Here is a 24,207-nt window from a genome sequence, read left to right on the forward strand (position 1 = left end):
AGGCAAGAGGGTTTTTTTCCTGAAAAAAATGTAGATACAGTTTTCAGCTTTTCTGTAATTCAGAACGGAAGACTGACTTTATAAATACGGGGAGAGAGATAAAGATCACTAATATTTTCTAACATACCCAAAATAAAGGTATGCAAACCTGAAACATATGAAAACATGTACAAGATTTGATATTAATATTGTATTCTCCATATAATTTAATTTTTGAAATAACTAAGTGAAAACTGAATTGTAAGCTGAATTACATCGTTGGTTATTAAGTTTCCCCCTAAAATGCCTTTTCACTGTACTGACTATTGTTACAACGTCATTTATGCATTTAGTAATGAGCAAATTGGTCGTTGCCATTCAACTGGAATACCGAACAGTAAGCAGTCATACTGCGTACTGTCAGCCTTTCTTCAATTTCTCCTTCTCCAAATATCCAAGTTGGAAATCTCCTTATCCTGAGCCACCCTAGTTCTCCCAGCCTATGCATAGAAAAATTCTGCTTATTGTGAAAGGATTTTCAAATCCCAACAAGGGTTATTCAGCTCAGTGTCAGACATGCAGTGCTAAGTCCCATCAAAAAGAAACAACAGAAGAATGCCACTCTCCTTGGGACCCTGGGGAAATGAGTCTGACTGTATGCTCTAGCACGGCGGTCACCTAGGGGAGTGGAAAGTAATCACAGACTGTTTCCCCTAAGAATGAGCCTATTAGCACTTTGTGCCTCCTTGGAAGCTTATTCTTGTTCTCCTATGGGAATGTTTATACACTGCTCTAGGTCAAATTATAAAAGTGGGAAAATGATATTTAAAGTTACCAAAAAGGTAAATCAAATAATTATATTTTAATGATAATGATATCCTTTTTGATACTATTTTTTACACAGATTAATAGAGAAAGCAAAGTCAATTATGTGGCAATTTAATAAAATATTAAGCACTAATCAAAAAACTGGAAATAGGAAATCATTAGCATAAATCTGGCAAAATTCAATTTTTACATTAAATCTGGCAAAATTTCAATCTTCACATTAAACACACTCAAATGCTTATTTTTCTCCCTATTGGCTGCCTTAATTATAGGTGCTTATCCATATCTAAGGCAGCATACAAAACCCTGCTGTATCATCTTAGAAAGAAAATGAATACGTTTATTTTTATTTTGTTATTTTTGATGAAACATTATTTATTGGAATAGTTAACGGAAATTGAATGCAAGTTACATGTTTCAGATGAAGGCAGTGTTATCAGTAGATATTTGTCCACTTAAAAACAAATAGAGACACAATCAAAAGCTCAAGAAAAAACCACCTTTTACTCCAGTTTTAAAGTATCTGAAGGTCTCTTCTCCTCTTCTTAGTTTTATGTTATAGATCCCCACAAAATGGTTGCATTCTCTCAACTCAGCCTTGTATTTGATCACTCACTGGAACGAATCCGTTATTACAGCTTCGTGCATCTCTCTTCCCTGTGTGCCTCCTGCTAGGTTTACCTTCTTGTCTTTGCTCAGGTGAGTTTCCCAGTCTGGATGTACTGTACTCCCGCCCCGCGTTCCCCCTACATCTATTTAAATCACAGGTACTCTTTGAAGCTAGCTCAAATCTTAATTTTCTAGTGAATCTTTATTATCCACTGTAGTGCCTGAAGATATCCTGTCTCTGCAATATTATGACGTGTGGCAGGCAGACTGCGGGACTCTTCTGCACGGTACCACACCGTGCTACCTTACTTTGTCTTCCTCCCTCCCTTCCTCATACGTTCCCTCCTTTTCCTTTTTTTTCCCTTCCCCCTCCCTCCCTCCTTCCTTCTTTTCTTCTTTCTTTTTTTCTTTCCCTCAAAGATATTTTAAAGTTTTGGATGATAAGAACCAAATGTGATTATTGCTCTTTCTTATGTATTCTCCATTAAATAAGTAGCACAAAATTGATAGGTTATTACCAAGTTCTAATTAAGGAAAATGTGGCATTCATCAGGAAATATCAACATTTCTGACTAATTCTATGTAATATGTATGCTCTCTGAGGCGAGACCTTAATGTTTTTTGAAACTTTGATGATTAAAAGTTGGGAGGACTATGTTCTAAAAATTAAGCATTTTGTACCTTCTAATGTAGAAACTTAATTTTACCTTTGGGATCAAAATCATTTAATTTGGGGAGAAACAGAAAAAACTGAAAATATTTGGGTTGACCATTTGGGCATAGAAACATCGTTTTCTGAATGTGAGGCAATTTGCATCCACATGGTTTTCTGTGGTTCTCAAGAGTGGAACCGCAGTCTGTGCCAGCAGGAGGCAGATCTCTGGGATAGTATTTGCACGTCTGCACGTTGTACTTCCCTGAGAGAAATATTTCTATTCAAGCATAGATTTCGAATGTCACATTTCTCTATATTATTTTCCAATTTTGAGGAGATATGTGAATGTGCACTCTTCTAAGTAGGGGCTTACAAGGCCGTAGGAATGCTACTGGAGTGCATTATCACAGGTGTGGGTCCCTGTGGCCTGTTAAAGATGGCCGCAAATTCGTTGACACCCCACCAATCAAGAAGTGGGGACTATTTCCTCTACCTTGTATTTGGTCTGGCCTATAACTGCTTTGACCAGAGAATGTGCTGAAAATGACACTATGCCCAGTTAGGCCCTAAAGGGGACTGGCAGCTTCCGCCTTGGTGCCTTAAGTCACCATATTAGTCTTCCCATCCTGCTGGAGAGAGGACAGGAGGAGACCATGGCCTGTCTGGAGAGGAGAAGAGCCTGTTAATACCAGCCCTTGCAGTTTTCTGCCAGGATGCCAGGCACACGAGAGAAATGCTTTTTATTTTTCCAGACAAGTCCAGACACCGAGCTTCACGCCACAGAATGACCGCAGTCAGCACCTCACAGAACAGAGAAATTGGCAAGCTAAGCTCTCAAGGCTTCCCACAAATCCGATGATATAATAAAATGTTTGTTTTCTAAAGCAACTAAATTTTGGATAGTTTTTTACTCAGCAATAGATAACCAGAAAATCAGATAAGTCATTCAGCAGCTAGTATCTTCAGGGCTGTGGACCCAAGAACAGCATAAAGTGGTGTGATAAACAGATGACATGGATACATAATGGATGTGTTCTGGTGTACACCCGACACAATTAGGTAGGCACTTGGAAAGGGCTATGCAAGGAAATCACACTGGCGGAGACTCAAGGCTTTGTAAATTAGAATACCAATATACGTTTTTTTGTATTTGATTTTTATTTCATTGTGGTGACATAATGTAGTTAATGAAAACGGAACATACCAGTTAGCTCTAAAAGAATTCTGGATATTTACATTAATTTTATATTTTTGCTATGAATCATATAGAAATAGTACTGGTCTTTTTTCTAAGCCCTCATGTTCCTAAAGTTTTGAAACAGACTCCAAGACAAATATTTTTTTTCTTGATGATCTAGTAGGTATGTACTAATATGGTTTTAATTTGATAGCTAAATGAGCTGGGACTTTATTGTACAAAGGTGATCATTCCAGTTATAGATATACTGTACATGTTTATTCAGTATCTACCTATTTGTTATTTATCTATCTGTCTGTCATCTATATATCAATTTATCGCCATCCTTCTGTAATGTCTCTCATTCTTCCCCTTCCAAAAATATACATAAAACCTATTTCTCAGAGATAATCCAGACCATCACTCTTTATTTAAAATCTTGGAGATTATCTTACCAAATGACAAGAGAAAGAGAGAAATGGCCCAAAGAAAAGTAAGTCGATCATAACTTGAATTTTTTCCTCAAATTTTCATCTTTTGAGGTTATGAATTATCTTAGACTTAATATTACTGTTTTGATAGTCTAAGTCCTTTTTCATGCTGTGTTGAATGACACTGTTAAAGAAAAGTCTCATGTCTATAGTTTTTGGTTTCTCATCAAAATGTTTTTAAGATATATTTTATTTGTAGACAACTTTTTTTCTTTGTAAGTGTTTTGAACTTACCTCTCATGACATGAAGTCGAAATATGATCAATTTTTAGCAAAGTTTCCTGAACTCAGACTTGTTCCTACTTTTAATATAAGAGATAAAGTTCATAATCCTTAGCTCAACAAGCGAGGTCTTCTACAAATTTCTGCCTATTTCCTCTGTCTGGGTCTTTCCTCTCTTTATGTGCCTGAATGTACTCTATGCTCTTCTGCTCATAAATCTTGACTCACAACATTCATTACCATTGCCTAGAATACTCCATCTCTTAATTTACACATCTTGAAAGTGCCTAAAATATATTTGCTAACTGAAGGCCTTTTCCCAATTCCCTTAATGAGAAAAGGAAAGTTATCTACCTGGCACAGTGTAGAACTGGCCAAAACTCCAATATTAATTTTGCCTCATGCCTAGAATCATAAAAAAATTCTATTGTAGGGTTTTATTTTTGAGGAAAAATGTAGATAGCTATCAATTGCATATTACTTCAGCTTTACTTTATATATTGTGCTTTTTGTCCTCCCATAGTTTTGTATTTATGTCTTATATAACTAATACGCCATCAAACACTACAATGCCAGCCTTCTTTGAACTTCGTAATCTAAATAACAAGCATATTGATCAATGCTTAACTGTTCGAACTATTGCATTAATAATAATGAAAACAGTAGATAAAATTTAATGAGTGATTAACTCATGTAGTACTGTGCTAAATACTTTTGTGTGATTATATTTTATAGTCATAATATTAGCTCTATAAAGTAGGAACTATTTTTACCCTCAGTTTACCATTGAGAGGTCTGAGGTTTACAGACATCAAATTTATTCATTATGATAGGAGTGAACAACTTGTCATTCTATTATTGGAAAACATTCTGATGAATAGTGAGCAACTGTTCTTCTGTGATCTCTATTTTGTGTTAAGGACCTTACCTTAAATTTCTCATGGACCAGGTTTTATTCAACAGTTCTTGTAGATGATCTTGAAGGAAATATAGTTAGAGAAACTCAAGTACATTTAATTTTAGAAATTCTGTCCTAATCGTTGGGTTATTGCTAACAACTCTATCATTTGGGGAATTATATTGTGATGTATTCCTAGGGCATCAAAACTGATGGGAGTCTCATTAAAATAAAAAAAAAAAAGAAAGAGGGACCAGCCCTGTGGCCTAGCAGTTAAGTTCAACATGTTCCACTTTGGCAGCCTGGGTTCACAGGTTCAAATCCTGGGTGTGGACCTACACCACCCATCAGCCATGCTATGGTGATGACCCACATATAAAGCAGAGGAAGATTGGCACAGATGTTAGCTCAGGCCTAATCTTCCTCAACAAAAGAAAGAAAGAAAGAAAATACTATAGGCTACTGCATTTTCTTCTGCATTTTTCTTAAAGGACTTCTACCTTATCTGCAACATACTTTATATCAACTGGTTAATAATGGCAATTAAAATAGAGGTTTTCCTCCATCATAGATTGTTGAAAAATTAAATTTTAAAGCCTTTAAAATATTAGAAATAATGATAACATTTATTTTCTGAGTACACTGTCAGGCACATTGCCAAGTACTTAACGTACATTATCTCTTTAATATCTAGTGGAAATCTATGAATTAGACAACTATAACTGTAATTATTCCAACTTTATAGCTAAGTAAACTGAACATTGGAAACATCAAGTAAAAATTTAAAGTCATACAGTCAGAGGATATGGGAATTATTTTTAAAATATAGGCCTTGCTGATTCCAAAGCTGAGAATCTATTCACTAATTATGCTTTCTATTGAGGTATGTAAGTTTTACATTACGTTCTACTAATGAAGTCTAAATCATTGATTATTTAATAATTGATGTTTCAACTTAATTCTTAACAGCAACTAATCTATTAGACTAACGTTGAATTCCATTTCACTGCTATTATTGTCTAATTACTATTATTACATGCAGTTTAGTGCTGGGCTTCTTGAAAAGTGAGATACGAAAGGGAAAAGATCTAGCCGCAGATTCTAAAAATGTTATAGTAATGAAGGAGAGAAGACTTGAAAAATAACATTTCAGTCATTCAATACATATTCATTGAGCTTCTGTAATGTGCTAGATATAGCTAAGTGTTGTGAAGGAACCAGAAAAAGCAGTGCCCTGTGGAGCATACATGCTAGTCTGGATTATAATAAATGAAAACCAGAGAAGTATTTCCATCGCGACAAGTGTTATGATGAAAATAAACATGCTGCATGTGAAAGTGAATGGGGAGAGCAGATGTATGTTTTAGATGGGATGATTTAGGGAGGCCCTTTCTGGAAAGGGCACATTTGATATAAAACCTGAATTACCATGAGTCACTCCCTGCACATATCTGGAAGTGCAATTTGATGAAATTTTGACCTCTTAAAAGGGGAAAAATGTTTGGTGTTTCTGATCCAAAGCATTAAGGGGAGATAGATAAGAGATGAGATTAGAGAAGTAGGCAGGGATTAAGTCAATACAGAATCCTGTAGGTCCTGGTGAGGAGTTTGAATATTATTTGAACAGTGGTTGGAAGCCACTGGAATACTTTTAGCTGGTGAATGATATGATTTGTTTTGTAAGAGAGAAAAAGTAGAAGCAGAGAAATCAATGGGTGGCTATTTTGTAGTACAGGTTTGATAAAGGCAATAGGAGGGAGATGGAGAAAAATAGTCAGGTTTAGGATATTTTTTGAAATATTGATGATGAGACTTTCTAATGCACTGATTGGATTATAAATGGTGTCAACAATTATGAGTTTAATCTCCAAGGTCAATATATGATGGTGTCATATATTGAGTTGGAGGAGACTGGGGGAAGAACAGATCGGAGGTCAGGATTAGAATCATTGTGTCTGTTTTGATTTGGTTGAAGTATGAGATGATTATTAGACATACATGTGAACAAAACAAGTAACTAACTGTATTTGCAAATATAGATCATGGGGAACTATTGTAGCCAAAGATATTTTTAGGAATAATAAGCTTATAGTAGCATTCAAAGTCTTGGATGAGGCTACTTGAAAGAACATAGATGGAGACAAAAAGAGGGCTAAGTTATAAAACTGTGAGTGATTTACCATTTGAAGGTCAAGATGAGGAGGAAGAACCCGGTGAAGGGATTGAAAGGAAGCAATCAGTGTGGGAGAAGAAACATCAGGAAGGAGTGATATGATAGAAGCCAAAAAAAAAAAAAAAAAAACACTGTTTCCAGAAGTCAGTGTCAGGACTGCTGAGAGGTGGAGTAAGACTTTTGGTTTTGCCCAGCAGGAAGCTATTGGTCATTTGATAATAGCATTTTCAGTCAAGTAGATGGAAACAGAAGTTTGGCTAAAATAAATTGAGGAAAATATATAGGTTAGAAGGTGAATAAAGTAAGTATAGACAACATTTTTGAGAGTTTTGCTGTAAAGAAAGTGGATAAATTGGGCTATATTTAGAAGATATTGGGTCATGGGTAGGCTTTTTGCTAAAATAGTAGATTATAGAGCATAGACGTTATCACTACTTTCCTTACTAGCATGTGAGCTCCATGAAGGCAAGAACTACGTTTGTCTCATTCAATTCTACGTCTCCATCATCCAGCCCAGTTGTCCTGAATATAATATACCATACATAAGTATTTGTTGAACAATTGAGTAAACAAATAAATGGATGAACTCATAATTGTTCACTTGCTTAGAATACTTTCCTCCTATATCAACTATTAGCAGAGTTGGTTTTTTTGTTTTTGTTATGTGTGTGTTTTCTCCAGCAACTCAAACCAGAAATTTTGCAATATTCATAATCTCCCTTTTCATCATGACTTGACAACCATTCTCCCTTAACCAAAATTTATTTCAATTTTTCTGATTTCATCTATGAAACATTTCTATAATAACCATTACTTCCATTCTACTACCTTCTTTAATTCATTAGTTTAGACTCTCATCAATATTATTCTTTAACATTTCACTAAAGGAACTGAAGTCATCATTGGTAGCCACCTTCCACAATGATTCTCACTTATTCCAGCCTCTTGGTGTCTGCATCTCTGCATTGCTCCCTCTAACAGTGAACAGAGATGATCTGTCTTACCAGTAGGTCAATGTAGAAAGGACAGTCTTTAACTTCTGAGGCTAGGTCAGATCTTGCCCTCTCATGGATTGCTCACTCCGGGTGAAGCCAGCTGCCATGTTGTCAGGATACTCAAACAGCCCCACAGAAGGTCAGTAGGGTGAGGAACAGAGGCCTCTTGTCAACAACACTGACTTGCCTTGGAAGCAGACCCTCCAGCACCAATCAAGCTTAGAGATGACTGGGGCCCTCCCCTAGATGCCTTAACTGCAACCTCTTGAAAGGCCTTGAGCCAGCATCATCAACCTAAGCTATTCTCAGACCCCTCACCCACAGGAGCTCTGTTAGGAAACAAATGTTTCATTTTAAAGCATTACGTTTTAGAACAATTGCAGAGCTAGATAAGTAATGCACTCCATCACCAATATCTTGATGTACTTATTTACCAGAATTATCGTTCTAAAACTCTGTTTATAACATCAAGAAATTACAGTAATATCCTTCTGATGATGTAAGCACATTGAAACTTTGCACAGCACAACATGGCAGCTGTAGATCTTGAGTAAATATTGAATGGAGGCAAGAAGGCAGGCAGGCACAAAAGAAGGGAAGGCAAGGAGAGGGAAAAAAAAGGCGTGACAGAAATCAGAGCTTAGAGCCAATGCAATGCAGTCAGTAATAGCCCGGACCCTGGATCTGAATCTCTTGGCCTGAATCCTGATCTCATATGTGGCCATGAACAAATACCCTGACCTTTGTAATCTCAGTATCTCTGTGAATTTAATGGAGAAAATAATAGCACTCCTTTAAGGCTGGTTTGATTGATTAAATGAAATAAAAATGTTAACATTTAGCACATTATATGTCAAACACTTAAGAAATGACTGTAGTATCATTATTATCACTATCAATAATGAGGAGTCAAGTTCAGCTTTTCATAATGTTTCTTTCTTTTCTTCCAAAACTTTACTAGATTTATTTTATTTTTAGGGTGTGTGGAAAGGAAAGAGGAATTCTTTCTGTTTCATTACTATGGCTTTAAACATATCTTGATGCTATTTATTGGAAAAATTCTCATGCCTTTCAGGTAGTTCCTCATGGAACTTGCGGCCTAAAAAGAAATCACTTAAAATTTATTAGTATGAAAAAGCTATAAGCTATCAGCTAATTAGAAAAAAATATGGTAGCTGTTTGATATCATCAGTGCAAAGATATTTTCATATTTAGATGAATAACAGAAACAAAGCTTTTGTATGATACAATGTGATATTAAAACTCCTAAAGTGTTTTACCATAAGCTGATTTTTATTTGATGCTGCCTATAAAATTATATATGAATAAGCAGAAATAGAAGCGACACCGAGGGACCCTATAGGAGTAAAAATTTCTGCAGGTTCTGCCCTCCTTCAGCCTTGGCCCTCAGAGACATAAGAAAGAACTAAGAGAAGTGCAGGAATCAGACTCATGTTCCAGAGGGCTCTTGGCAAGATCTTCCTTTCTGCTTTCATCTCCAGCATGTCAGAGTCATCTCCTGTCTTCATTCAGCTCCATTCATGCTTATGGCCTCTTTTCCCACCAAAAAAAAATCTCTCTTACAATTCACTGGAATCCTTACACAGTTAGGCATTACTGTTTCCCATAACCCATCTTGAAAAGCCTCACTCTCTCAGCTGTCATTTGGAACCCTCTCCGCTGATCTCAGAAGTATGGAAGATATCCTACTCCTGCTGTGGTAAAAGAGATGTTTTAGACGTTGGTAATTGTAACATATTTCTATCAAAAAGTGGTGCTATGAAAATAATCATTAGCTCTTATATTAAAACCCTAATATTTGGGTTATATTAGCTGATTTCAGAACCTGCATACTTTTTACAACATTACCTTGATGCAAAATTTTATTCCAATTTCTAAACATCAGATTTGTAAACTTTTCCAGCACAATTCATTCATTAATTTAGAATATTTTGCAATATAAATGATCAAGCAGCCTAAATATAACATTAAAATTTATGAAACAAACATGAATTTTAAATATTGGTTAATTAGCATACTGCTTCATGGAAAAACAAATATTTTGGTTTAAAACATTTTGAGGGTGGAGAATCATGTATGTAAGATGACCAATTTACTTGAAATCATGAATATCATTCAGGCACATAATCCTATTTTTTTTTTTAAATCATACTTTTCTCATATCTATTCAAGTTGAATTGAGGTTTCAAGAACACCAGAATACAAGTTTTGACTTGCTCAGTTATTTTATAACATAAAAAGTTTGAAGTGTCCACTAAGATATAACTTCATTTTTAAATTCTTAAAATTGAAAATCTTAACGTAACCTATATTTGATATGTCTGGAAGATATATTGGAAGTGAAATTAAAAGACAAGTATTTCCAAAAATATTTTATAAAATGAAATACAGGGCATAGGGAGGTTTTCTTTTTAAGCAGTACTCACTTAATAGATTTAGTCTCGTCAAAATGTGTTCTCTCATTTTATATCTGTGTTTCTCAATTAATTATTCTAGTTTTTAAGTGGTTTTTAAGTGCATACATTATAAGGAAAAAAATTCTTTTACATGAAGTGATTATGTGATAAAATATTTCAGTTTCTCACTTCTGTTTCAACAGACACGCAAAACAATAAGGATTAGCATATTTCGCTTTGACTGATGGATTCATGGCTTTCAATTTCTCTGAAAAGCAACTGTAACATTCCGATGAGCTGATCGAGGAAGGTTGTCATTTCAGTGATCCTCTGGAGACTGTCACAGGCAGCAGAATCAAAAACAGGTTTACAATTAATGAAGCAGAAGAGTATTGTGAAGAAGAATCTGATGAGTTCCTTCAACAGCTGTCATGGGCAAAGATTTCATATCAAATTGATTAGCCTGGCCCTCATTCAGCTAGCTGAGGATTATTAATTGAGATTGGGAGAGAGTATTTGAAATACTCCTGTCTGTAAACTCCATAGGAATGGTGTTACCCTACATGTTCCATTCTTTTAAGCTAGTCCTTACAGAGTGGAAGCCACCTTAATGTCACATGTAGTACTTTACACAGTCCCCCAGTTCATTAGAAAACTATGATGATGATATCATTTAAGGTTTTTATATTTACAGACTTTATATTCTTCTAGGCAATTTTTCTACCATTTGGCTATTTGTTCAGAGAAAAATGTTTGAAAGAGAAAATTAACATGCTCTTTCAATCACTAACTCAAAAAGTTCTTGAAACAAATTGGTCCAATGATAATATTGGTATTTAATTTCCTTGATCAAATGCAAAGGAATATTTAATGAATATAAACTAAAAAATCTTCCAGGATTAAAGTATCATGTATTAATTTATTTAATGAAAATTTGTTGAACATTTCCCAAGCATTTGGAGAAAATAGTGAATACGATAGACTTGGTCATTCATTTTATCATGCTTAGAGTCTAGTGGGTGCTATACAAAGAATAGACTTTTTTTTTAAAAAAAAAACACAATTGAAAAAACTATTGCAGACTTCCAGTTCTAGTTCAGCATGAAGGGAGGTTGGAAATCGTCACTCCTATTCTCAAAAGAAAAAAACTGAACAAGTTGAAAATCAATGACTCTTTTTAGATCCACTACAGAATTATAGTAACAGGGCAAATTGTTACCCTAAAATTGAACAGACAGAGAGGGGCAAACAAAGAGTCCCAACTTCCTAGAGCAAAAGCCCGGGAGCAGAAATCTCCATGGGAACCAGTAACAGGGAGGAAAACCTAAACTCTGACTAACAAATTGCCAGAGGCTCAGTGTGGACCAGTCTGAGAGTTCAAAACTCCAGGAGGGCTCAGTCTTAGGGGGCATTCTTCACATTTTTGTGAGTTTTACCTCCAGAAGCCCTATCATTTTCTCACTGTGAAGATTAGGGAAAAGTCTCCTCATGGGTCTGGCAGAAGGAGTCGGGGAAGTAGCCACCTTGAAATTGCTGGAGCCTCTTGTCCTTCTTAACAAGACCTGCCCTCAAGAGAAACTATTTTCCTGGAGTCTAACCTACTGGGTTGTTAGCAGAGCCTAAATAACTGGGGAAGAGAAATAACAAATGCAGCCTGCTGGGGCCCTCCATGTGGGGTAAGAGAAATGTCTGCTTTCCTACTTTGTGGGGGTAACAAAACAACCTGAGAAGCCCTGGTGAGATCACAGGAGCACAGGCTCACTAAAAGACTGAGACTTAACAGGACAATAGAATGCTTCTCCTCCTCCCACGTCTTATTACCACATCAGTAGAACTTCTGTATAAAAGCCATGGGATACAAATGAAAGGGCTGAATATCTCCAAACCCTCTTTAAGAAGTGTGTACACCAGAGGGAGCTTTTGCCTCTGTCACCTATAGCTACAGCGAAGAGTAAACCCAGCTTTACCGCTAGCCAAACAAACATAAACCTCACCTACACACCTCAGTTCCATTCACCCAATAGATGTCTGATTTTCAACAAAAAATTATAAGTTTTGTACAGAAACAGTTTGAAGATGAAGATCAGAACCAGACTCAGATATGGCAGAGAAGTTAGAATTACCAGACAGGGAATTTAAAACAACTATGATTAATGTAGTAATGGCTCTAATGGAAAAAATGGACAGTATAGAAGAACAGATGGCTAATGTAAGCAGAGAGATGGAAATTCTGCTAAAGGATCAGAAGAAATGCTAGGAATCAAAAACACTCTATTAGAAATTGAAAATGTTTTGATGAGCTCATCAATAGATTGGATACAGCTAAGGAAAGTATCAGTGAGCGTGAAACTTCCAAAACTGAAATACAGAGAGAAAAAAGAATGAAAAAGATAGAATGAAATATCCAAGAATTGTGGGACAATTCCAGAAGGTGCAACATGCATAATGAGAATACCAGAAGGAGAAAGAGAGAAATCAAGAGAAGAAATATTTGAAGCAATGATGCCTGAGAATTTTCCGAAACAAACAGACACTAAACCACAGACAAAAGCAGGATAAATACTAAAAAAAAATCTATAATCAGGCATATCATACTTAAACTGAAGAAAAGCAAAGAGAGAAAATCCTAAAAGAAGTGAGACACAAAGCAAACAAAAATGATACTTAGAGAGGAGTAAAGAACATAATCCTGCTTTCCAATGCATTTTCTCTTTAATAACTACTTCAATACAAAGAGCATATCTCAACATTTTTATTTAATATTGAAATAGTTTGTTTTTTTAAAAGTATTTTTCTTGATACTATTTTAATTAATTTTTTCCTGAATTATGTATGACTTTTTACATAATGGTGAAACAAAGAGTGCAGGAAATAGCTTTTGAAATTCTTTCATAGTTTTAAGAGTGAGTTAAGGACTATATTTCTCAAACTTGAAGGAATGAAACACACTGTAATGTGTTTGAATTATCTTTGGCACCTTTTAAGTCATTGATGCATTATTCCACCTTTTAAGATTTGAGATATAATCTGTTAAACCCAGGAAGTATTTTTTATTAGAGGAGCCCTTGAAAAGTAGATGCTATGTAATAGAGTTTCTCCATTTCTTTCATTTTTTTTTTTTAAACTTAACTGTGGTCAGATACCCCGACCACATTTTTGTTTTGTTTTGCTGAGAAAGATTCACCCTGAGCTAACATCTGTTGCCAATCTTCCTTTTTTTTTTCATTCCCCAAATCCCCAGTACATCGTTGTATATTCTACTTGTGAGCCCTTCTGCTTCTTCTATGTGAGCCCCCACCACAGTGTGGCAACTGACAGCCGAGTGGTATGGTTCCATAACCAGGAACCGAATGCACGCCACTGAATCAGTGAGGGGGCTGAACTTCAACCACCAGGCAGTCTAGGCTGGCTTGAGTTTCTCTATTTCTTAACTTTCAGCCATTCTCAGGTATAATTTGAAACTCTAATAATATAAGTCCAAATTATATACAATTTCTATGTAACAGTGTTTCACAGTAATATCAGCAATTTTATAATTCGATATATTCTATCTATAATTTCTATATTTCAGAACTATAAGCCTCGGTCCACAAATGTAGGTGTGTAAGAATATCATTTATTGTTATATTTCATGACTCTAAACCTGACACGAAGCCCCACACCTCCTTTGTGGGGGTATGCTAAGGTTATTAGGTCTTATATACAGTGCCAAGACCTAAAGGATATTCCTCTTGTCATAAATTATCTGTCTACACCTTTTACCTGTGAGTCTAACATGGCATCAGATTGCATGATTCTCTCAGACTCAGCATCTCTGCTGCTAAAATGCTACCCTTGGGTCCATAAGATTTGGGTGCTAAGGTCTGGCCTCTGACATGCATCAGCTTGCCGCTCAGCTCTTGAAGCATAGGTGGGGGCCTGCTAGACAGAAAGCAGTATTTGGGTCCTTCATGGTTTCAACAACAGAACACTCTTTTCCCTCCTCAGCCTCAGGAAATCCCATCTTGCTGATCATTGAAGGCACTTGCCACTAATTTTTCCATCACTGTAATGTCTAGTAAAATCTCCTGAAGATGTAAAGGCATTTACAAAAGAAGAAAGGCTAGTGTTAACTCAGCAACTTCTACTTTGGGGCAAAAATTGTCCCCAAAGCAAGAAAGGAAAAAAAAACCCAGCAAAATAAAACAGACGAGAAAATGGGAGGGATGTTTCCTGGCTATCTATTTGACATTAGAGAAATATTTACTGTGTTAATAAATTTTCTCACCCTACTTGCATTTATTTTTAATGATGTGATTATGTGCTGAAATAATACTTTTTCTTTGGTCTTTTCTTTCCTAAAGTACAGCCAAGTTGGTAGTGGCAACACGAATAGATCTGAAGCAAATTCACACTGATAGACAGGAAATGTTACATAGCATATATATATATATATATATATATATATATATATATATACACACACACACGTATATACATACTCGCACACACAAATACACACACATATATATGTACTGAAACTTCTCCAATGTCTGAATGTAAAATCATATTTGTTCTGAAAAGAAAATGGTTGTTACCATTTTGAAAGTGGTAAAATCCTTATTTATTTTTTGTATCCTCTTCTCCCCCTTTTTTCCCTCTCAGCAAAGGTGTATGACATTTAGAGCATGATAACTGTGAATTAAAATTAATTAGAATTTCAGAATGCCATTTTACTTTTTGAAATAAACAGAGGCACTCGATTTCCGGATCACTGCTGTGAACTACTGTGTAATTATCATATGTGTCTCCTTTGAATTGGAGTATTCTGGCTTTATGAAATCTGATATTCAAGAGACAGTAGAGTGGTGAGAAGAGCTCCAGGTTTGAAATCAAATAAAACTGAGCTTGAATTCTGGCTGTAACTTTTTTTAGTTGAATTCTCAATTGGGCAAATTACTTAAACTTTCAGCCTCGGTATTATCATCATTCTCCCTTTAATTGCAAGGATTAAGAGAGGTGACGTATTCACATTACTTAGAACAGCCCCAGGCACATAGTAGGTTCCATGACTTGACTATATGTTACTACATGAGAAATTAATTTATAAAAGAAAAACTTTTAAAATATGCCTTATTTTTCTTTTATGTCTAATATCTGGTTTCCATTGTTCCCATGAGTATGTGATTTGAGTAAGCAACAAATAAAGTCATTTGATTTTTCAATATTTATTCAAGGAGTCAATTTGGTAATAATGAAAATTTACCGGGCCTAACTCTTCTCTGCTCAAGTCCGTACGCGAATCTCTTATACAATCTTCTCCTGTCTTTTACTTCTTTATCTTTCATGAGTTTTTATTTCCCACTAGTGCTATTTATTGTCATTCAAATATATCAGACAAAGGTTATTCTAAATGAGTTTTAAGACATTCAAGATAGTGCATGACTTGGTTTCTCCTCATTTTCTGAATCAGAAGTTTCACTTGGCTTTCTAGTTATCCTTACTAGATATTGAAGCTAGTTAACTTTTCCTCAAATAAATGCAGATAGTAGGGAAATAGCCTAGGTCCAACACGACAAATTAGCAGATATTCTCCTTACCCAATGGGTTTGACAAAACAAACTCAATTACAGTTGTTACACACACAAACGTTACATGTAGCAAAGTGTGTGCCAGGCAACTGTAGAAAATATAGCAGGGTTTTAATGAGAGTGCAATGAAAAAAGCTGAGAGAACAAAATCTATTTAAAATAGACGTTGTGTCCACAAATAGAAATTTTAATTTCATATAGAGAACAATTTCAAGAATCTCTTCTAGTTTCCACCATTGGGATTGTCTTCATAAGACAACTGCTTCTTGTTATCAGAAACACATGCAGTTTACTGAAAAATTCAGTCCAGTGTTTACAGGCATGATGTCTGAGCCACACTGCCTAGGTCCACGTCCTGGCTCCACTTACTGCTGGGGGCCTTGAGCTAATTACTCAACATCTGTGCACGTATTAGTTAAAAAAAATCGTATTACAGCATCTGGCATAGAGTAAATATTCAGCTTTTGATGGAATGGTAATTAATTTTTAACAGAAACTTATAGTTGTCAAGAAATAATATTTAGAAAATTCAATTTTTTTCTGATTAAAAAAATTTCAGTTTTTTAATTGTATATTGCAATTGCATTGTCTTCAGAATTAAAGTACAGAGAGTTTAAAAATCCCTAAATAGAAATATTGGATACAAATTTTTGAGTAGATATATGTCAGATTTTGCTATGAAAGGGACTTTTCATCACATTTTTTATTCCTAATTAAAAGTTGCTAATAGTGTTATTCCAACTTTGCAAGATTTGAATATCCCTTGAACATGACAGGAAATGTTCACAATGTGTACTTGTATTGCTGAAAATGATCCTCAGAAGGTCAACGTTGCAGGATAAAGTGAGAGCTACAGACACAAACAGTGGAGTACATCATGCCATCTATGCGGTCTGGCAATATATGTTACACTGGCCACTTGCTGTGACACCCTTTTTTTTCCATTGCTAAACATGAAACACACTTTTCCTTGCTTTTTAATTTTTTCTCTCACCTCTTCTTTAGAGTTTCTTTATTCCCATCTTTGTGTTCTCATTTTCATCTCTTTAGTCTAGGCTGCTGTTTCTATTTCAGAGGGGATTGATTTCACTGGAAAGTAGAAAAAAACATTTTAATGTGGTGACTCCTAAAGTACTTTTCATATTCTATAAATGGCCATATTGTCTATCCCTTCAGTAGTCAAGGAAGTCACCTTGAATATTCCTTCAAGGGTGGGAGAACTCCGGAGTGAGCGACGTGAGCGACGCATTTTGTGAGACAAGACTCCCCATCAGTTTCAATGTGATAAAGTATTTGGAATTTGCAGTCAATACTGCCAGAAAAAGGTACTGTGGAAAACTGAATCTGTAAGTTATTTTTACTAGATATAAAATAATGAAAACCTAACTTGCTACAGAATAATTATTTAGTCTAATAATGAAATAAAATTAATAAATTAATGAACACTGAAGGATTATTTATCATGTAATTATACGTAAATTTAAAAGTACCTGGTGCACTTAGGTTGCTTTTAGCAAGTTGTATTTACACACTAAATGAAGTATAGATTTCTTTATAATTAAATATCAATACTAATTTATCTCTTAGTTACCACAAATTATCTCAGTTACCAGGCAAGTTCAGTATCCCTAGATAGGTAGCTATCAGTTTCTGTAAATATGTTATTCTTTAATTTGTTTGAAATAAAAAAAAGAATTTTTCTTCATTTCAGTTGATTAACATTGGTGAGAGTGAACTATGCCTTTGTGAACTCTTTTATCTGTTTGTAAATATCATTATCTTAAAAAATGTTTTGCTATGTTTAAAGATTTGCATGAATTCAGTTATTGAAGTAGAGAATACCTTTCATTGAAATTAAAGATTCTATCCCCTGAGGACATCAACAAACGTGCCAAACGTCACCAGTTTTATAGTTGATTGTAATTAAGTACCTGATGACAGATCTAATTTATAGCTCTGCCAGGAGTGTCAGCTTTACTATAGACTATTTGTTTTAATGGGAATGGATTTTTGTTTCTTCCCTATCAGAAGAATTCTATTATCTTTAAAAGGGTTAGCAGAAGATGATTGGAAAACAAAACCCCAACTAACTCCCAAATATATAATTTTGCTTTACATCTTTATTTTATTATTGTAGGCTATTTTATATAAAAGTAATAGTTAACAGTAATTTCTAATTATTGATAAAGAAAAATGTATTTAAATTTATTTCATGATAACTGAGGGAAAAAGCAGTGCTAACATCACGTGAGAGTTTAAGATTTTTTTTCCTCCTCATCGAGAGCAGACTGCATCACTTCTGAGGATGTGGTTCTGAAAACAGAGAAAAGAAAGAAAAAGATATTTGCCTAGCTATAATATTGTCTTCTAAAGTTGCATTTTTAATCTCTTACTTTCCAAAAAGTCAGGTTATTATGAATCAGACTCTATATTTGCAAAGTAACGTATAAAATTGAGTTAACTATAAGTAAATTTAGAAAGGAAACAAAATGCTTTTTCTATTTTCAGTATCTAAATGTTTATTTAAAAAAGGCATGCATGTGTGTTCGTCTTAAACATCTTTATTTGCCACTTAAAAGAAATGCCCTAACTTGTGTGTAACCGATGTGATACAAATTATTCTCCTCTCTTTATAAACATCACATGTGTGAGTGTCTGTGTGTATTATTGCAATCATGCATGGGGATAAAAATATATCTAAATTTTAACATCCGCCATCTTATAGATCATGATACATAGCATGCCTATTCACACTATATTTGTAAACATATTTTGATATTTTATAAAACACATTTTACCTTTTAAAATCTTCTTTATTAATTTCCTTCTGTATTCTATATGAACTTTTATCCCTCTTGAAATATATTCCTTGTATGAAACAGACATAGTGTTATCTTTTCTAATTTACTTTAAATACATTGCCAACACTGCATACTTGGAAGTTTACATATTTATACTCTACCAATAACTTTGTTAATGACTTCCACACTTATGTTTAGACTTAGATATTTTGTGCTTATTTTATGAAATAAGTATAAAGATACAGCACGTACTAGTCATGGTGTTTATGTTTATGAGCATTCCATTTTGACAATGTTTAATTAATTTCCTGGATTCTCAGACCTATTTAATTAAAGCGATTACCAGAGGAGTAAAGATAATTCGAATAATCTCCTGAACTAATGAGAAACAACCACACAGTTAGAAGCTTGACTTTTGAATAAAATGTATCTACCAAATTTGCATATCCAAAATGAGACAGGAACTAGAACAGGGTATGTTAGTTGAAGCTCTCTAACTCCCAAACGTTTTCTTGATGTGCTGGCCTAAGTTTCTGCTCATTGAGAGAATTGTAAAGTTATGTCTTCCTCATGAATATTTTAAATCATTCTCAATGCACATGTTTATACTTAAATTCCATAGAATGTTATAAAATATCTTGTATACTTGTTAAATTTTAAAAGCAGTATGAATAAAATTGTTTCAAACATTGGGAATTGATTTATAACTATTTGCTTAGCAGGAATTAGAATTCTACTTAATAACCCTTAAAATAAGTATCTAAAATTTATTAAATAATTTGTAATATCACCTGCAATTGAAAGAAAAATTTGAATTATAGTTCAGAGCCACATTTAGTTTTGATGTGGACAAGAGAGAGAGAAAAGTAGATTTATGTCTGTGAGAAAAGAGACAGTGATTAAAAGTTATCCCTTATATGTTATATTCAGTTCAATGTCATTCCCTATTACCACATTCATTAGGCACTAATTTTGCAGAGGCAGTGTGCTAGATAGTGTTGGTAAAACTGTTAATCAAATATGGCCATCATATTTATTGTTTTTGCTATAAAATCAGAGAAATAAACACCTGAACAGGTAGTAATTCATAATGATAAATTGTTTAATACAGATGTACACTATGTATAAAGTATTATAGAAAGACAAAGTGAGCAATGTATTAATTTTTGCAGTGGTCGGACTACGGAGATTTTGAGGCGAGTTTTTGATTTTGATTTTGAGGAGCTCGTTCTTCCTTCCTGGTCTTATATTGGCAGCTGTTGGTTTTTCTTTCCCTCACCTCGCCTTTTCTTCCTCTAGAGGTTTTGCACCAATGTACTTACTACATCTGCTTCATTCTGTTCTAAGAAGCTACACATTCCTAGTGGCTAGCATGGCTAGTGTGCCACAGATCTTCCTAGAGTCATCAGAGGCTAGATGAGGCAGGTTATAGACTATGCATCACCATAAAGAGAAACAGCAAAAAAAAATCTCTAAAGATGTTATTCTTAGAGAGAGAGAAATAACCCACAAGAAGAGAACAGATATTTGAATCTGGCTCTTAGAATCTGTGGTTGGAAGGAACTGGTGTTAGAAGGGAGTTGGTGGCAATAGGGCCAGCCCCAGTGGCCTAGTAGTTATGTTCGGTGAGCTCCACTTCAGCGGCCCAGGCGGGCGCAGATCTACACTGCTTTGTTAGCAGCCATGCTGTGCTGGCAACCCACATTCTAAAAGAAAATAGGAGAAGACTGGCATGGACATGGTGAGCTCAGGGTGAATCTTTCTCAGTAAAACAACTGAGTTGTGCACTGCAGAGTTAACAGTTCCTCCAAGTGGCCACACAAGAGTGATTCTAAGGAAAGCATAGTAGAGATGGTCACAGCCTCAGAAGACATGATTGTGCCTTTGTTTCCTGGGCTTCTATGGAGAATTTCATTGCTATAGGGATCTAGACCACTCTGGCCTTACAGACAAGTGAGGACGAGGGCCACCACAAGTGAGCCTCAGGGGAGGGATGGGTGAACTGTCAGTGGTGGCTTAGGGTAGTATTGACTATGTCAACCAGCAGAGAATGACTTAGAAGAATGGTTTTTACTGGGGAAAAGAGTAGGACAACTAGTGACATCACTACTGGTCCACTTCTATCGTCTTACTCTTTTTTGCCCCCCATAATTATTCGTCTAAATTTTTTCTCAGAGACCAATGTCGCATCTTGTATCACAGGTCTAGCTACAGAACTCCTGTTTTTTATCCTCACATCAAATTCTCTGCCTTGATTCTTCAAGGATGTCCTTCTTAGTGGCCCTCCAAAACTCACTGTGAGAAAATAAAGGTCTTTTAACTCTATTCCTTGTCTTTCCAATACCTAAAGAGAGAATTTGTCACAGAATCTAGATCAGGGCTAAACTGCAGGGCTCCGTACATTAGAATAGAGGGTCAACTAAGTCACACAGAGAAGTCACTGCTGTAGACAATGGGGGCCGATTCTACAGAGACCCCTGAGAGCTGCCTTGTGGAACTGTGCACCCTTCATCAGGACGGCTGGGCATTTCCTCAGAGGCAGCCGTCTTCCAGCCGGTGAGGGTTGGCTCTGGGTGCGTTGACCGCCAGCCCACACTTCCTGAGTGCACTTCATAAAAGAACGCTGCGGTTGAAAAGCACAGACACTCCGGGCAGAAGCTTCAGAAAGGATTGGCAGAGTGCATGAAATTAAATAGCATCATTTTTAATAAACTTTCATAAAATTTTCAAGGTCACCGTGATAATATCAGAAAATATCTTAAAGTGGATTCCTAGAACATCTCTCCTAACAAGTACAACAAGAAAAAACTGCCAGGTCTTGCTTTCTGTACAATCACTCTCTTCTTTTCCTTGAAAAATACTTACAATGTTTATTTTAAGTTCTTGTTCTGATGACTTTATTTATTCTTCTTCTGTTATTTTTTTGATTCTTCTAATTTATAGTGTCTTTCTTTGTGGTGATTGCATTCCTTGATATTTCATTATCTTTTGGGTGGGCTCATATTCCCTTGGAGGAATCATCTACCTTGTTTAATTATTTTACTTGGGTTGGTAGATGAAAGCCGTGTCCGTTTTTCTCCTGATGAGGTGATGTCTATGTGTGTATTGAGGAGATGTGGAGACATCCTCAAACAAAAATTCTGGTGTTGCAGAACTCATTTGCTTCACATAATCGGGCAGTTTTTCCCCTCAGGGAATCTCTGTATCACTGCCCCCAGCAATGCAATTTCTGTAAAGCTCACTCTCTGTGGTTGTAATCACTTACCTCACACAGTGAAAAGGGAACAGGTGCAAAGGGACCAATCAGGGACATCCTGATTTGCTGTCACCTCTGTTTCCTTCTTCCCACCTTAGCCTGATTTTTGTTTATTTTTTGCTAACGTGGTCTTTTTTCTAGCTGCAGCTGCGTTGAGTCTGAGCTTGGGCTGTTGTGTTTTGTTTTGTTTTGCACTGTGGTGCTCTTGGGGCTGGAAGTGGTCAACCTGGGAAAGTGTAAGAGAAGGGAAAGAGTAGAGTTTGAAAGCCCCCATGTCCTGTCTCTGGCTTCTGCCCCATTTTCCCTCAAGGCTGCCATTCCTCCTACCCAGACATCAGACCTAACTGCTATGTATCAGTCTCTTAACCTATGTCTCACGGGAAGAAGTGGGGTTTGGGAATACAACACGCTTCTTCCTTCTGTTGGATCCCCTCCGTTCTTACACCTACTTAGAATATATTATGATTATATACTTATGATCTTTTGTCCACTTATTTGTCTTTTTCATATACATGGTCTGTGCCTATTAATTGCTGTACTTCAAGATCTGTTTGATTTAATTTTAGATTTCTACAAAAAGTTGAAATCAATTGAACATAGATTCTAATAAAGTCCCGACAGCTCCCCACTCCAGGGGTAGGTACTTTCCTCTACTTGAGAAGCACACCTGTTTCGATGGCCTAGCCCCAGAAACTTATGTTTTGTTGATCACAAAATTACTCTGAAGTAAATAACTCATTGGGCGAAAACTATATTATTTATTGTTCCTGTCAAGAATATGAATGTTGGATTAAATGATCTCATATGGAACATTTAACATCATGTTGTGTTTTAAATGTACTCTGACACCAGGTAGTTCCCCCATAACTTCTTTATTGGGAGTAAAATGAGAAAAGATAGAAGCTATCTACCTTTCTTTTTGCTATACTCAAGGAGCCAAGTAAATAGCCTTTTTGTTGTTCATGGTGAGTGTTTCCTACCTTTCAGAGGATTGGGCTCTTTGGGATTAAGGCAGACTGAAATTAGAGTGGAAAGTGACTATTTGAATTTTCGTATTTGACTTTGGTGAATATGTCACACTTACCCAGGGAAACTACAGGTATAACAAAGGAAAAGGTAGAAGTAAAAAAGGTAAAACGAGAGAAATAATTTCTTTTTTATTTGCTTACCTCATCTCTAGTCAATTATTTAGATAAGGTAGAAAGAATTAGTAAAATTTCCTCTCCAAAGGAAAAGCTAAATTTTAAGATTTTATTCAATTCAGGAACCCTCCCTTGAGGAACCAAGAGAGCCACCAAAGAAATTCCGTAGCCACATTAACCTCCTTACTCTGACTCTTCCCATTCTATGTGGACCAGTAAAGAAACAAGCGATACATTTACTACATTATAATTAACCCACTACAATCCAGGAAATATTTCCTTTCTCACTATGAGCTTCCTGTAATATTCCTGAAAATTATCTATTTTTGCAAGAATGGCTTGCATTTAATGCAATAGTTTTAAAAAACTGGCAATCTTATTCACAATGGTGGAAAGGTCCACTGGAAACTAGACCAATGAATCTTTTCCCCATTTTGACTTTGAGACCTGGAACCCTTCTCTTCTCCTGTTATTTTTAAGATGAATTAGATACATCTGATTATTTTAGGATTATAGATTTTTATAAATATACCATATTTTATATTAAATGAGGAGATGTTACCGAAACCAAAGTGGGTTCCCTCTTGGCAAGTTGAATCAGACTCTCCACCAGAAGTAAGTTGTCTCACAAAATAAGGTATATTTGCAGCACATAGAAGACCGTGCGGAATCATTTCTAGAGCCATGGCGTCCTGAGCAAAGGGAGGCAGGGACATTTATTTCAAATGGGGAATGAATATTCAAAAGGGAAAGGTGGGTATTCTCTTGCGTAGGCTCAGTTGGCAAACGTGCTTCCACATACAGTGCAGGTTATGGTAAGAAGGCCTACACTCCTCCTGGAGAGATCTTAGCATTAAAAATAAGGCACAGGTTATAGCTCTGGGTGAGGCTAGCTCTGGCGCAGGGTGGTTGGTGATTGCATCTCCTTAAACATAACAAAAGAAAAAAGAACAATTTGGAAAAACAGCTGAAATATCCAAAATCACCCTTGAGT

At 35.6% G+C, this 24,207-nt stretch overlaps 1 pseudogene; it reads right to left on the bottom strand.

The window, feature by feature from the left end:
* LOC100073245 (tubulin beta chain-like) overlaps positions 1 to 24,207 on the bottom strand; it is a 134,135-nt pseudogene that overhangs the window by 17,352 nt on the left and 92,576 nt on the right.

Source organism: Equus caballus, chromosome 14 (genome assembly GCF_041296265.1).
Source record: "Equus caballus isolate H_3958 breed thoroughbred chromosome 14, TB-T2T, whole genome shotgun sequence".
Taxonomy (NCBI): domain Eukaryota; kingdom Metazoa; phylum Chordata; class Mammalia; order Perissodactyla; family Equidae; genus Equus; species Equus caballus.